The sequence below is a fragment of the Oncorhynchus masou genome, chromosome 7 (genome assembly GCF_036934945.1).
Source record: "Oncorhynchus masou masou isolate Uvic2021 chromosome 7, UVic_Omas_1.1, whole genome shotgun sequence".
Classification (NCBI taxonomy): Eukaryota; Metazoa; Chordata; class Actinopteri; order Salmoniformes; family Salmonidae; genus Oncorhynchus; species Oncorhynchus masou.
Genome location: NC_088218.1, coordinates 25,829,329 through 25,846,348, shown reverse-complemented (window position 1 = coordinate 25,846,348; position 17,020 = coordinate 25,829,329).

The following is a 17,020-nucleotide window of genomic DNA, read 5'->3' as shown; positions in this document are numbered from 1 at the left end:
ATTCAAATATCATAAGAATAAGACAAATCCAATTGTTGATAATTATGATGCATAATTGCAGTATATCTATATACAGGGCTTGGAGTAGAACTTTGGAATTCAGAGGGAATTTTCAATGCTCTATGAAGTATTGAAGCTCATTTTGCCCTGGTTTTAACTTGTTACACTTCTCACCTTTCTTTCATGGCTGCATTTGGTTATTTCACTAGGCTATTCCACAGTTTCAATATATACTTTCTTTAAAGTGTACTCCATCAGGTCAAAAATATGTATTTTTTTTGAAGATACACAGCTACACTTCTCAAGCTTTGATATTCCGTTTGATTTTCTTTTGGGCATGTTGACATTTTTAAGAAACCACGGGTTTTGATGTGATTTCCCTCTGCTTTTTTACATCACAAGTAAACATACAAAATTGCTTTAAACAGACAGGCAACATGTAAAGGGCAACAGTAGGGAGCTATGATTGACATGTTTTTTATTTTGACAGTGCTCACCCTCTTTGCTCCTGGTTTGTGATCATAAATAGTGTATGAGCTTATTAGGGAAGCCGCTGCCACGTTCCCTACTAGTGTGTGTTAGTAGTGTTAGCAGCCAATTTGCCAGTACACATGTGAGACATGATTAGTCCCTTTAATCCAGTCTCTCTCTCTCTCTCTCTCTCTCTCTCTCTCTCTCTCTCTCTCTCTCTCTCTCTCTCTCTCTCTCTCTCTCTCTCTCTCTCTCTCTCTCTATTACACTCACACTCATGCTAGTGTGCATGCATACTGTACAGGAGCCCACCTGTCTTCCATTACTCACTGTGGGGTAGGTATGAGTGTGTACCCAAATGGCACCCTATTTCCCATGTACAGTGCCTTCGGAAAGTATTAGGACCCACTGACTTTTTACACGTTTTGTCACATTGCAGCCTTAATCTCAAATGTATAAAAAATTATAATAATCCTCATTAATCTACACACAATACCCCAGGAATGACAAAGCGAAAACAGGTTTTTAGACATTTTTGCAAATGTATTGAAAATGAAAAACAGAAATAACTTCTCCACGTAAGTTTTCAGGCGCTTTGCTACAGTATGAGACTCGAAATTGAGCTCGAAGGAGGCTGAAGGAATTGTCCATAGAGCTCCCAGACAGGATTGTGTCGAGGCACAGATATGGAGAAGGGTACCAAAAAAGGTGCAATATACCCAAAAACATAGTGGCCTCCATCATTCTGAAATGGAAGAAGTTTGGAACCCCCAAGACTCTTCTGAGAGCTGCCCCCCCCAAACTGAGCAATCGGGAGAGAAGGGCCTTGGTCAGGGAGGTGACCAAGAACCCGATGGTCACTCTGACAGAGCTCTATAGTTCCTCTGTGGAGATGGGAGAACCTTCCAGAAAGACAACCATCTCTGCAGCACTCTACCAATCAGGCCTTTATGGTAGAGTGGCCAGACGGAAGCCACTACTCAGTAAAAGGCATATGACAGCCCACTTGGAGTTTGCCAAAAGGCACCTAAAGACTCTCAGATCATGAGAAACAAGATTCTCTGGTCTGATGAAACCAAGATTGAACTCTCATCCCTACGGTGAAACATTATGGTGGCAGCATCATGCTGTGGGGATGTTTTTCAGCGGCAGGAACTGGGAGACTAGTCAGGATCGAGGCATAGATGAACGGAGCAAAGTAGTGGATACGGAACAAGTCTCTGAAACCTTAAGTGGCCCAGTCAGAGCCAGGACTTGAACCTGATCAAACTTCTCTGGAGAAACCTGAAAATAGCTGTGCAGCGAAGCTCCCCATCCAACCTGACAGAGCTTGAGAGGATCTGCAGAGAGGAATGGGAGAAACTCCCCAAATACAGGTGTACCTAGCTTATAGCGTCATACCCAAGAAGACTCGAGGCTGTAAACACTGCCAAAGGTGCTTAAACAAAGTACTGAATAAAGGGTCTGAATACTTATGTAAATGTAATATTTCAGTTTTTATGTTGAATAAATTTGCAAACATTTCTAAAAACCTGTTTTTGCTTTGTTGTTATGGGTTATTGTGTGTAGATTGTTGAGGAAAATAAACATTTTAATCAATTTTGGAATAAGGCTGTAAATTGGTCTGTGTTTCGGGAATAGGGTGCAGTTTGGGATGCAAGCCTATTAAAAAAGGAAATTCTCCCCCACTTTATTCCTTGATTCTTCCCTCAATAACTCTAAACAAGGCGTACCTGTTATTAATTTTTATCAAACACAAAGCATCATGCTGTATGTGTAACCGTTCAGAAAATGTCCAATCTTCTAAAGGTTGTGAATTTTAAGATTTAGCTTATGTAGGTTTTCTTCTGGAAAAAAATGACTCTTTCTTGTTTAATTTAATGTACGGTGTATTTATCTACCTGGGTTGGACTCTGACAGAGGATGACAGAGAGACAGACCCGATGGTAGCTAGTTCCAGAAGGCCATCTCTCTCTAAGAGGAGTATTGGTCACACCTTTTCTCCCGTCGGATATCCCTCCAGGAGTGGCAGGAGAGGTGAGGGCCATAATAGTTGGTTGATGGCCTTTCTAAAAGGATGTTGGTGGGAGGTGGGAGAAGGAGGAGGTGGAGATGGAGAGGTGATCGGGCTCCAGGGGTCCCCAGAGGTAGATTTGCGAGTGGAGCTCGTTAGATTCACCTCTTCCTGACACCAACACTGGGATGGAGCCTGAGAGTCAGGAGTTGGTCAAGTAAAGTGTTCCCTTTCCTCCTTTCTCCGGGAAAGCAAACCTGGGTTCAAATACTATTTAAAATGGTTCAAATACTTTGATTGTTCACTTTAGCATCTCTTGAGTGCCAGAGGGGCAGAATTAAACGTTTTTCAGAGTATTCTATTGGTCCATTAATCCCAGACAAGCTCAAAGAAAAAACTGAAAAACAATTTGAAACTATTTCAAATAGTGTTTGAACCCTGGTGTGCTGGAGAGAGACATGTAGGCAGAGAGTGAGTGAACAGACCTGACCATGACATGGCATCCACAGAGATCATTTGATGCTAGGGATCTCCAGGGGCCCTCTGGTGTGGAGTCACTGGGTCAAAGCTGTAGTTTTACAGTACTGACGCGTTCAGAACACAACAGGGAGGAGAGCCCCTTCCAAGTACAGTAGAGTTCTGTACACGCTATGCAGACAGACACGCCTTGTCCTACAGCTGCAGCACAAGATAATATAAGAAATAAAACATATTAGACTTCTCAATAAATAAGAGAGGTATAATTTAACACCATCCAAATATACATTGTGATCTATTCATGAGGTAATCTTTGACCCAAGCAATTGCAGAGGAACCGAGCCCAATCTTGTGTAACCTATTGAAAAGCAAGGACAGTGGCTTTTCTGATATATACTCTTTGTCATTCTTGCGTACGGTGCACATTTTTGGACACCCTCAAGCCTCCTGTCTCACCCTGTAGGTTGACTTAGTGGTGTCAACCCCAACCCCTAATAACATTAATATTTGAAGGAACTGATTCATCTTCCTTTGACTTACAGAGTTTCTCTTCAACCCAGTAGATGCCATCTCATGATAATTGCTCTACTGATCCTTAAAGGGGAAGTTCAATATGTTGTATCTTGATGTGAGATCTTTGTGGCTAAAGTTAGCTAAAGTTTGTTGTGGCTCTTTAGAGAAAACCGAACCACGGGATACAGTTTCCTCTGGCCCATAGAACCATATAATCAAGTTGTAAAATTTTGAACTTCCCATTTAATATTTTCTCAACCTGTATTTTATTGAGTCAATACTCCTGACTGTGCAGGTATCGCCATTCCATATGATGGTTTCGCGTGGTTTCCGATGAATTTTTATAAGTGTGGAAAAATGTGATGAAACTTATAAAAGAGGAACCACAGCAGAATATCGTCTCCAGTCTATCCCCAAACCTATTATTAAACGGGAATTCAAACAGCTATTTAGTTTTGACAGGACCTAGGAAAGGTTGCTTGGGCTTGTCTTTACTTTGTGTGTTTTCACTGCCAATGTTATAGCTGAACACACACACACACACGCTAACACTCACTGATTTGTAGATGATCCCTCAGCTCTTGCAAGAGTCTTTTGGGGGACATTTGTTGTGGAAGCAGGAATGTAGTGGTGCCGAAGAATGTAATCTATCAAATACCGTAGAGGATGTCCAGTTGGTGGCTCCGTCAAGCCTAGAATAGCCTTTTGTTCAAACACCTTTAATAATTAAACACTTTCCCAGCCCCTCAGGGCTCATAAGATTGACGACTTTTGCAGAAAAAAAACCCTCCTCTACCAATTCCCATATAAACTGGAATACTTATTGGAGAGAAGGTATAGTGTTGTATCACCTAATGCCTTTTCAATATGCTGAACCACTGCTGAGTCCTGGACTGTATGTACTTATCTGTATACACAACATAAAACATTACAAAAAGCCACCAGGGGTCGAATAATGACCAAAAAAAAGTAACTCTGCAGATTCACTTAGAGGGTGTACCTGTGAGAGAACAGCTGTCTTGTAAAGAGCTGCCTCCCACTGTCCCAACCCACTTTATTTCTCTCTTTCTTTCTCTCCCTCTCACTCTTTCACACTCTCACTCCCTCCCTCACTCACTCTCGCAATCTTTCAATCTTTCAATCTCTCCCACTTCCTGGACCCTTTCGCTCTAAAATCTCTTACTAATTTGAATCAGAAGATGTACATGCTCTCTCTCTCTCTCTCTCTCTCTCTCTCTCTCTCTCTCTCTCTCCCTCTCTCTCCCTCCCTGCATCTTTCCCTCCCCCATGTTCTACTAGAGGATTCTTGGCTGAAGGGCTCGGCCTCGTAATCCTGTGTGAAGATGATGTGGTGGGTGGACTTCGATTTCTCCTCTCAACTCTTTAAACGTGCATTATTATGTATGGACCTAATATCTCTTGAGGCATTTATATTGTTGAGTGTAGGAAATCATCATAGATACCAAATGGACATATTTTCTTCCCTGGATTTGCCCAAAATTCGTATTGCCTTCTGTTATTTCTCCGAGAGAAAGGACAAACAGAAAGAAATACCAAATGGATTAGTCACATCTGAATAGTTTCTAAGGTAAATACAACTCCCAACTCTTCCATATCAATTGAGTAGAGAGCGGACACTATATTTCTGTGGATGAACAAACAATGGTGGCATCCCAAATTATACCCTATTCCCTCTATAGTGCACTACTGTCGACCAGAGCCCTAGGGTGCAGTGTTGCACTATATAGGGAATAGGGTGCCATGTGGGACAGAACCAATGTATGGCATGATAACTTTCAATAAATGGCCTACTCACATATTTGAGAGCTAATATTTATCATGAGATCTGCTGAGCGACCGCGGCCAGACCAACTAAACAAATATTGAGCTTCAACATCTCTTAAAACAACATACATGCAAAAACCAAGTGTACACACATGATGCTGCCCAGCCACCACACCAACAACTTCTGCAGTAGAAAGTTGCTTCAACAAACACGGATTCAAACTGTCATTATTCAAGACAGAAATTATCAATTATATTATTCTGCAGTGGGGCTGTAGTGTAGTGTACTCTCCTTTTCCAGACAGTTCTGTGCAACTCTGTGTGCACATAAGTCTCAATATCAAAGGCTGTGCTGTAAGAGCCTGGGGTGGTCGAGACCTGGTCTCCATCTCTTGGTTGATGAGTGCTTCTTAAGTCCCTTCTGTGATGAGTTCTTTCTTTCCTTATCGTGTATATGCCTAAACAGGGGGATGCCACTAGGGATGACTGGGGTTATGATATGGGTCTGCACAGGAATCTGGGTCACAAGCTTAATTGTATTTTCGGCCATTTTGTACTTTTTAAGGCCCAGTCTTGATCTCGGAGAGGAGCGAGTGAGGCAGAAAGAGAAAAAAGACACTTGACCGTCCGTTCTATGCAGCAGGAAATCAATCAACAGAAGACATAAGGAGGCAGCGTGGCTACAACTAAGTTACTTAAGTCTGTTGCCGTGGTGAATAAAACCGTCATACCCTTTAAGGATCTCTGCTCCTCCCTCTTGTCAAATCTGTCATACCGCCGTCCCACAGTGTTGACAGGCAGACGTAGGAGAAGCAATCGGCCACGGAAACATTATTTGATAACTGGTTAGATGGCGTTGTATTTACCAAACCTTGGTTTCACTTCAATGTAGCTGTAAGCCTGATGTTGATAGCAACTGGCTGACTCATGCAGTTCTAACGTAACGTTAGCAGGCTGGTAAGTGACTATACATTCATTCATTATTTGTTCTCACATCGGCTGAAAGTTAAATTGAAACTAGTAGTCACCATATGTTACATGTTACATGTGGTTACATTTACACTACCTACCCTTTAAGCTCTCCGTTTGTGTGTGACACGGGCAGTCTCCTGACAGCTGGGTTCTGATTGGACGTTTCCGTCAGGTTCCGGCAAGTCATGTATATGTCAGCCTGGCTGTCATTACTTATGACGTTTACAGCCATCTTACAGGGAGTACAGTCCTGGCTGCTCTAGCAATATAGCATCATAGTGGTTAGTTGTTCGCAGACATTGGTTGAAATACGATTTGAAGTCCTTTTAAATACTGTATGTGTTTGAGTGAGCTTGCCAGGCTTAATGGATAAATAGAATTGTCCCAAAACAGCTAGATGGTAAAGGTGAACTGCATGGAGAGAGGTGAAGTAATACTAACTAAATTACCTAGTGCGGGGGGGAAAAGTCAGATATGTAAAAACAAGCTATTACATACAGTTGAAGTCGGAAGTTTACATACACTAAGGTTGGAGTCATTAAAACGTGTTTTTCAACCACTCCACAAATGTCTTGTTCACAAACTATAGTTTTGGCAAGTTGGTTAGGACATCTACTTTGTGCATGACACAAGTCATTTTTACAAAAATTGTTTACAGACAGAAAAAGGTACAAAAATGTCTATATCCACAGTAAAATGAGTCCTATATCGACTTAACCTGAAAGGCCTCTCAGCAAGGAAGAAGCCACTGCTCCAAAACCACCATAAAAAGCCAGACTACAGTTTGCAACTGCACATGGGGACATAGATCATACTTTTTGGAGAAATGTCCTCTGGTCTGATGAAATAAAAATAGAACTGTTTGGCCATAATGACCTTGGTTATGTTTGGGGGAAAAAGGGGAGGATTGCAAGCCGAAGAACAACATCCCAACCGTGAAGCACGGGGGTGGCAGCATCATGTTGTGGGGGTGCTTTGCTGCAGGAGGGACTGGTGCGCTTCAGAAAATAGATGGCATCATGAGGTAGGAAATTATGTGGGTATATTGAAGCAACATCTCAAGACATCAGTCAGGAAGTTAAAGCTTGGTCGCAAATGGGTCTCCCAAATGGACAATGACCCCAAGCATGCTTCCAAAGTTGTGGCAAAATGGCTTAAGCTCAAGGACAAGGTTTTGGAGTGGCTATCACAAAGCCCTGACCTCAATCCTATAGAACATTTGTGGGCAGAACTGAAAAAGCGTGTGCAAGCAAGGAAGCCTTACAAACCTGACTCAGTTACACCAGCTCTGTCAGGAGGAATGTGCCAAAATTCACCCAACTTATTGTGTGAAGTTTGTGGAAGGCTACCCAAAACGTTTGACCCAAGTTAAACAATTTAATAGCAGTACTACCAAATACTAAGTGAGTGTATGTAAAACTTCCGACCCACTGGGAATGTGATGAATGAAACAAAAGATGAAATAAATCATTCTCTCTACTATTATTCTGACATTTCACATTCTTAAAATAAAGTTGTGATCCTAACCGACCTAAGACAGGGAATTTTTACTTGGAATAAATGTCAGGAATATTGAACTACTGAGTTTAAATGTATTTGGCTAAGGTGTATGTAAACTTCTGACCTCAACTCTACATATTGTATATTTATTCAAATGATCATGGCAGACTATATTCCTGTCATAGCCGACTGAAATTCCTGGTATTTTAAAAGTGATCAAGTATAGAAATAATCTACAAATTGTTCCTTTCTTTCAAATCAAAAAGTAAACAATACAGTTAGGATCACCACTACAGGACTACTGTCATGTCTTGTTATGTCTGTTCCTGTCCTTTCTCTTCACTCTGTCTCTCTCTGCTGGTCTTTTTAGGTTACCTTCTCTGTCTCTCATTCTTCAGCTGTTCTACATCTACCCTAACTAGCTCATTCACTCTTTCCCACCTGTTCTCTCTTCCCCCTCTGATTAGGTCTCTATTTCTCTCTCTGTTCCTGCTACTTTCAGTGTCTGATTCTTGTTTGTGTTTTTGATGCCAGAAGCAAGCTGTCGTCCCGTTTGCTTCCACCTTGTCCTATCCTGTCGGAGTCTGCCTGGCAGGTGCATCCTGCATTATACTAACGTTCTTTTTGTTCCATTGACTACGTTGGAAGAGGATTTATGCCATTCCTGTTTTTCATTAAAGAACTCTGTTTTCTGTTAAAACCGCTTTTGGGTCTTCACTCAAGTACATAACAGAAGAATCAGACCAAGAATGGACCCAGCGGCTCCGGACCCTTTTCACTCCGCCGTCGAGATCCAGGGAGCGATGCTAGGCAGACACGAGGAGGAATTGTCTGCTGCTCGACATGCCGTTGAGACCCTGGCCGTCCAAGTCTCCGACCTCACAAGACAGGTTCACCAACTCCACCTCGATCCACCGCCCACTTCCAGGGTTTCCGAGTCTCCGGAGCCCAGGATCAACAACCCGCCGTGTTACTCTGGGGAGCCCACTGAGTGCCATTCATTCCTCACTCAGTGTGATGTGGTGTTCTCTCTCCAGCCCAACACTTACTACAGGAGCGCAGCCCGCATCGCCTACGTCATTTCTCTCCTTACCGGACGGGCGCGTGAGTGGGGCACGGCAATCTGGGAGGCGAGGGCTGAGTGTATTAACCAGTATCAGGACTTTAAGGAGGAGATGATACGGGTTTTTGACCGTTCTGTTTTTGGGGAGGAGGCTTCCAGGGCCCTGTCTTCCCTATGTCAGGGGAATCGATCCATAACGGATTATTCTATTGAGTTTCGCACTCTCGCTGCCTCTAGTGACTGGAACGAGCCGGCTTTGCTCGCTCGTTTTCTGGAGGGTCTCCTCGTCGAGGTTAAGGATGAGATCCTCTCCCGGGAGGTTCCTTCCAGTCTGGACTCCTTAATAGCTCTCGCTATTCGCATAGAGCGACGGTTTGATCTTCGTCGCCGAGCTCGTGGAAAGGAGCTCGCGTTCTCCGTGCTCCCCTCTCCACATCACTGCCACCTGCCGCATCACTATCCGCCGGCTCGGATGCTGAGCCTATGCAGCTGGGGGTATCCGCATCTCGGCCAAGGAGAAGGAACGGAGAATCACCAATCGCCTCTGTCTCTACTGCGGCTCCGCTGGTCATTTTGTCACCTCATGCCCAGTAAAAGCCAGAGCTCATCAGTAAGAGGAGGGCTACTGGTGAGCGCAACTACTCAGGCCTCTCCTTCTGGATCACGCACTACCTTTCCGGTCCATCTCCGCTGGCCCGGTTCATCTGCTTCCTGCAGTGCCTTGATAGACTCTGGGGCGGAGGGCTGTTTTATGGACGAGACCTGGGCTCGGGAACATGACATTCCTCTCAGACAGTTAGGGAGCCCACGGCCTTGTTCGCTTTAGATGGTAGTTCTCTCCCCAAGATTCAGCGTGAGACGCTGCCTTTAACCCTCACTGTCTCTGGTAATCATAGCGAAACCATTTCTTTTTTAATTTTTCGTTCACCTTTTACACCTGTTGTTTTGGGTCATCCCTGGCTAGTGCGCCATAACCCTTCTATTAATTGGTCTAGTAATACTATCCTATCCTGGAATGTTTCTTGTCATGTGACCTGTTTAATGTCTGCTATCCCTCCTGTTTCCTCTGTCTCTTCTTCACAGGAGGAGCCTGGCGATTTGACAGGGGTGCCGGAGGAGTATCACGATCTGCGCACGGTGTTCAGTCGTTCCAAGGCCACTTCTCTCCCTCCACACCGGTCGTATGACTGTAGTATTGATCTCCTTCCGGGAACTACTCCCCCGGGGTAGATTATACTCTCTGTCGGCTCCCGAACGTAAGGCTCTCGAGGATTATTTGTCGGTTTCGCTCGACGCCGGTACCATAGTCTCCTCCTCCTCTCCCGCCGGAGCGGGGTTTTTTTTTGTTCAGAAGAAGGACGGGTCCCTGCGCCCATGCGTGGATTATCGAGGGCTGAATGACATAACAGTTAAGAATCGTTATCCGCTTCCTCTTATGTCTTCAGCCTTCGAGATCCTGCAGGGAGCCAGGTTTTTCACAAATTGGACCTTCGTAACGCCTACCATCTCGTGCGCATCAGGGAGGGGGACGAGTGGAAGACGGCGTTTAACACTCCGTTAGGGCACTTTGAATACCGGGTTCTTCCTTTCGGCCTCGTTAACGCTCCAGCTGTCTTTCAGGCACTAGTTAACGACGTCCTGAGAGACATGCTGAACATTTTTGTTTTCGTTTACATGGACGATATCCTGATTTTTTCACCGTCTCTCTCGATTCATGTTCAGCACGTGCGACGCGTCCTCCAGCGCCTTTTGGAGAACTGTCTTTATGTGAAGGCTGAGAAGTGCACTTTTCATGCCGCCTCTGTCCCTTTTCTCGGTTCCGTTATTTCCGCTGAGGGCATTAAGATGGATCCCGCTAAGGTCCAGGCTGTCATTGATTGGCCCGTTCCTAAGTCACGCGTCGAGCTGCAGCGCTTTCTGGGCTTCGCTAATTTCTATCGTCGTTTCATCCGTAATTTCGGTCAGGTGGCAGCTCCCCCTCACAGCCCTTACTTCTGTTAAGACGTGCTTTAAGTGGTCCGTTTCCGCCCAGGGAGCTTTTGATCTTCTTAAGAATCGTTTTACATCCGCACCTATTCTTGTTACACCTGACATCTCTAGTCAGTTTGTTGTTGAGGTTGACGCGTCAGAGGTGGGCGTGGGAGCCATTCTTTCTCAGCGCTCTTCTCTGACGGCAAGGTCCATCCTTGCGCGTTTTCTCTCATCGCTTATCGCCGTCAGAACGTAACTATGATGTTGGTAATCGCGAACTGCTCGCCATCCGCTTAGCCCTAGGCGAATGGCGACAGTGGTTGGAGGGGGCGACCGTTCCTTTTGTCGTTTGGACTGACCATAGGAACCTTGAGTACATCCGTTCAGCCAAACGACTTAATGCGCGTCAGGCTCGTTGGGCTCTGTTTTTCGCTCGTTTCGAGTTTGTTATTTCTTATCGTCCGGGCTCAAAAACACCAAGCCTGATGCTTTATCTCGTCTCTTCAGTTCTTCTGAGGTCTCCACCGACCCCGAGGGGATTCTCCCTGACGGGCGTGTCGTCGGGTTGCCTGTCTGGGGAATTGAGAGGCAGGTAAAGCAAGCACTCGCTCACACTCCGTCGCCGCGAGCTTGTCCTAGGAACCTTCTGTTCGTTCCCGTTCCCTACTCGTCCGGCCGTTCTTCAGTGGGCCCACTCTGCCAAGTTAGCCGGCCACCCCGGCGTTCGGGTACGCTCGCTTCCATTCGCCAGCGTTTCTGGTGGCCCACTCGGGAACGTGACGCGCGTCGATTTGTCGCCGCTTGTTCGGTCTGCGCGCAGACTAAATCTGGGAACTCTCCTCCTGCCGGCCGTCTCAGACCGCTTCCCATTCCCTCTCGACCGTGGTCTCACATCGCTTTAGATTTTATCACCGGACTGCCTTCATCAGCGGGGAAGACAGTTATTCTTACGGTTATCGATAGATTCTCTAAGGCGGCTCATTTCATTCCTCTCGCTAAGCTCCCTTCTGCTAAGGAGACGGCTCAGATCATTATCGAGAATGTTTTCCGAATTCATGGCCTTCCGTCTGACGTCGTTTCCGACAGAGGCCCGCAGTTCACGTCTCAATTTTGGAGGGAGTTTTGCCGTTTGATTGGGGCTTCCGTCAGTCTCTCGTCCGGCTTTCATCCCCAGTCTAACGGTCGCCGAACGGGCCAATCAGACTGTTGGTCGCATTTTACGCAGTCTTTCTTTTCGTAACCCTGCGTCTTGGTCAGAACAGCTCCCCTGGGCAGAGTACGCCCACAACTCGCTTCCCTCGTCTGCTACCGGTCTATCTCCTTTCAGAGTAGCCTCGGGTACCAGCCTCCGCTGTTCTCATCTCAGCTCGCCGAGTCCTGCGTTCCCTCCGCTCAGGCTTTTGTCCAGCGTTGCGAGCGCACCTGGAAGGGGGTCAGGTCGGCACTTTGCCGTAATAGGACGCAGACTGTGAGGGCCGCTAATAAGCGTAGGACCAAGAGTCCTAGATATTGTTGCGGTCAGAGAGTATGGCTCTCCACTCAGAACCTTCCCCTTAAGACAGCTTCTCGCAAGTTGGCCCCGCGGTTCATTGGTCCGTTCCGTATTTCTCAGGTCATTAATCCTGTCGCAGTGCGACTTCTTCTCCCGCGCTATCTTCGTCGCGTTCACCCGGTCTTCCATGTCTCCTGTGTTAAGCCCGTTCTTCGCGCCCCCGCTCGTCCCCCCCCCCCCCATCCTTGTCGAGGGCGCACCCATCTACAGGGTTCGTAAGATTTTGGACATGCGCCCTCGGGGCCGTGGTCATCAGTACCTAGTGGATTGGGAGGGGTACGGTCCTGAGGAGAGGAGTTGGGTTCCCTCTCGGGACGTGCTGGACCGTTCGCTGATCGATGATTTCCTCCGTTGCCGCCAGGTTTCCTCCTCGAGTGCGCCAGGAGGCGCTCGGTGAGTGGGGGTGTACTGTCATGTCTTGTTATGTCTGTTCCTGTCCTTTCTCTTCACTCTGTCTCTCTCTGCTGGTCTTTTTAGGTTACCTTCTCTGTCTCTCATTCTTCAGCTGTTCTACATCTCCCCTAACTAGCTCATTCACTCTTTCCCACCTGTTCTCTCTTCCCCCTCTGATTAGGTCTCTATTTCTCTCTCTGTTCCTGCTACTTTCAGTGTCTGATTCTTGTTTGTGTTTTTGATGCCAGAAGCAAGCTGTCGTCCCGTTTGCTTCCACCTTGTCCTATCCTGTCGGAGTCTGCCTGGCAGGTGCATCCTGCATTATACTAACGTTCTTTTTGTTCCATTGACTACGTTGGAAGAGGATTTATGCCATTCCTGTTTTTCATTAAAGAACTCTGTTTTCTGTTAAAACCGCTTTTGGGTCTTCACTCAAGTACATAACAACTACATTGATGTAATTCTTGTTGCTGTAATTTATTCTCACATTGTCACATTGGGTGAACACGTATACGAAACACAGGGTTAAAATCCAAACAAAAGAGCGAGGAGTACCTCTAATAAATACATGGGACGAGACCTGAACACACACATGCACACCATGATTCCACACGGGACAAAACCGTAATCATCTGCACATTACAAGTGGCACGAAAGCCAAAACAACACAGTACAGGTACTCACACAACCAACAGACATTGTAATAATAATCGATAGCCCAATGGAAAGCAAAGGGCACATTTATACATTTGCAATCAGGGAAATGGGGACCAGGTGTGCGTAATGACAGTTCCGGAGGGATCTAGACAGTATCCCCCCTGACGCGCTGCCGAAGCAGTGCAATGACACCTACCCCGATGATGATCACAGGAACGCAGTGCGGGTCGATCAGGACCCGATGCAGCTGGCGAAGTTGCGTCGTTGTCGGACGGGCCAGTTGCCGCTGCTGAAGTTACGTCATTGGACGGCCCCGCTGTGGCGACGTCGGACGGCCTAGTTGCAGCTGCTGAAGTTGCGGCAGCGCCGGACGGACAAATCGCAGAATCGTAGGAAGGGCCATTCCCGCTGTCTCCCTTAACGGTCAATTATTTTGTCACGTTGGGTGAAGGGATCGGGAGACAGTTGCAGGAATGCGTAATAGTTTTTTTTTTATTCCCAAATTGCAACGTGCCACAAAAGAGTGAAGAGTACCTCTAATAAACACACGGGCCGCACAATGATACCACACGGGACGAAACCCATACTCATCTGCACAATACAAGTTGCACAAAAGCCAAAACAACACAGCACAGGTACTCACACGACCAACAGATATTGTAACAATAATCGACAGCCCAGTGGAAACCAAAGCGCACATTTATACATTTACAATCAGGGAAATGGGGACCAGGGGTGCGTAATGACACAGTTCCAGAGGGATCAGTGACACACATATACAGTATGTAACATAGTTCACCCAAAAATGACTTGAAACCAATTCTGTCAGTACGAAGAGCGTAGAACTCAGCCAAGAATATCCATATTTGTTTCACATTGCATATTTTAAGAAACCTGTACTCCAAAAAAGTTTTTGTCCAATTATATGTCTAAATCAGTACTCATTATGAACATATACGTAATCTCCATGTTTCAATTAATATTCAAATTATTCATAACATTTTGCATGCAAATTGATAATATATTCAGGATTAGGTATATTACATTTAAATCTATCTCTATCCAGGCAGAATGTACCTAGCTTGTCCTTAATAAGCTGTGTGCCCAGTAATGTTCCTGAACTTATTATAATGCAATATGCACAAGCAAAAGCATCACCACATCCTTAATATTATTTCCTGGCAATTATCATAGAGTAGAACATACAGACCCTGAGTTAATTTGCACAGACACTCACATATAATGCAAAACAGAACGAGTAAACAGGCCCAGTGACTTCAACAAACACTGGAGCCAGTCAAGTGTTTCAAATCTAATTTAAATATATGAATGTTTGCTTTGTCCATTTTGCTAAAATGACATAGATGTATTAGAGCCAAATGGAAAATATTGAGCTTTGCATTGTAACTGACTGGGGAGCAGGAAGACCTTTGTCAATGTTGGGAAGCTAGCCAGCTCACTGTCCATGCAATTGACATGCTATCCCATCCTCAGGGGACTTCAATTAGACAGGTACCTGGGTCTAGATCTACAACTCCCCATAGGCCTTCCCCTGTCAAATTGAACCATGAAGTTGCGCTCAGATAATATTCCAGGAGAAGTGAAGATCCACAAAGTTTCTCCTATAAAACACACAGGCTCTGTAACATCCAAATAACAGCACTAAATAAGAGGCTTACACCTGTACAACATCTAGGTCCGCTGGGTGTCGAGGACCAAGATGTGGATGTGTTTTCTCCCTCCTGCTCTTCTGGCTGCCTCAGACAGTTGTAAATGCCTTGAGTAAAAAATACTGAGTGCTGTTAACGGATAGGTTAATTTCAAGCATTCCATCTGCTACCAATCACAGAGGAGTATGGAAACGCAAGTTTGCTAAAGTCCCTTCTCCTCTCCTTCACCGCACCGCCAACCCGATAAAGACAGGACTTCACTGCTCGGGGAACGACTGGATCCCTAGGAGAATAAAACATCAAACTCACTCAGCAGCTCCACTAACAATAATAAAAATGCCTGGGCTTAAAGGTGACATTCTCAATTTACGATTATTTGTGTCTGTAAAGTACATTCTATGGCTCCTGACTCATTCCCTGTGTCTCGCTACACAAGTACAATACATTAAGGATGCTGAGGGTAAATGTAAATTCTACCTGTTTTATTACACCGACAGCCACTACCTGAGACTTTCAATTTGGTCTGGGTTGACCTCCAAGGAAACATTTCTCTCCCTTTTCAACTACCTTCCTTCTCACTTATTCAGCTCCCTGTTTACATTGACTGCCCTCCTGTGAGACCGGGCCACAGCGGCATTAATGGACGAGCTTGAACCGCACTGAAATAGAGAGGTGAGAAGACTGTACATCTCGTCTTCCATAGAAGATTCACTCTGGCTATAAGGTGGATGCAATCAGACCTTTGTATCTCTTTCAGTGATCTTTCTCTCTCTCCTAAAGGACCATACTGGAGGAGGAAAATGTGATAAAGAGACAGTTATCAGAGGAGAACAAACATCCGACAATTGGGTGGTGTTAAATGATCAACATGGTCGGTGATCAACAAAGGTGATATGACCCGACAATATCTGTGTCTAACCTTTATTTCAGCACCAACATGTAACACAAATTAGGATCTAATGTTCTGCTCTAGAACCTTGCGCTGTATTTTATTCTAGAACATATCACTGACTACCAGTACAACCATCTTATCTCATATAATGACATTCGAGGGAAAAGCCAATGAACGTTTCCTGGATAGGACCCAGACATTTGTTCAGTCCACTACTTACCTCACCCTGTTCCTCAGAAGAGGTGATGGCACATAAAGTACTATGAAATATGATATGTATAGAGTGAAACGGTGGTCTGAGGCACAGCCAAGTTCTTGTTGAGTTACAGGACATTTCACCATATGCTTTCAAGAGCAGTCTGTCTCCATGTGATGGAATTCTCACAGTTACTGTAACTCTATCAGTGTAAGTGGGCTTTTCTACATTGATAACCCCTCATTCGATACGTTTGCTTATTGGAAGGCACAGGAAGCATGGCTCACAAAGATGGCGCCGAAGAACATGGCTGACGTTTTACATTCTCCCAAACAATTGTGCTATTTTGTTAGGGGTCGCAGATCGGGCGGCCTTCTGAGAATCCGTAGGTGAGCGAGAACTCCCATTGCCATCCGTTTCTTCTTTGCTAACGTGCAATCATTGGAAAATAGAATTGATGAGCTACGATTAAGATTATTCTACCAATGGGACATCAAAACTGTAACATCTTATGTTTCACCGAGACGTGGCTGAACATCGATACGGACAATATAGAGCTGGTGGGATTTTCCATGCAACGGCAGAACAGAGACGCTACATCTGGCAAGACGATGGGTGGGGGTATGTGTCTTTTTGTCAATAACAGCTGGTGCGCGATGGTGGTTTTAAGGTATTGCTCGTACCTTATGATATGACTTATGACTTTAATGCAGGCAAACATAAATCAGTTTTAACAAAGTTTTACCAGCATGTCACGTTTGCATGTGCAACCATAGAAAAATAAAATCCTAGACCACCTTTACTCCACACACAGAGATACATACAATGCTCTCCCCCACCCCCTCCATTTGCCAAATCTGACCATATTTATATCCTCCTGATTCCTGCTTACAA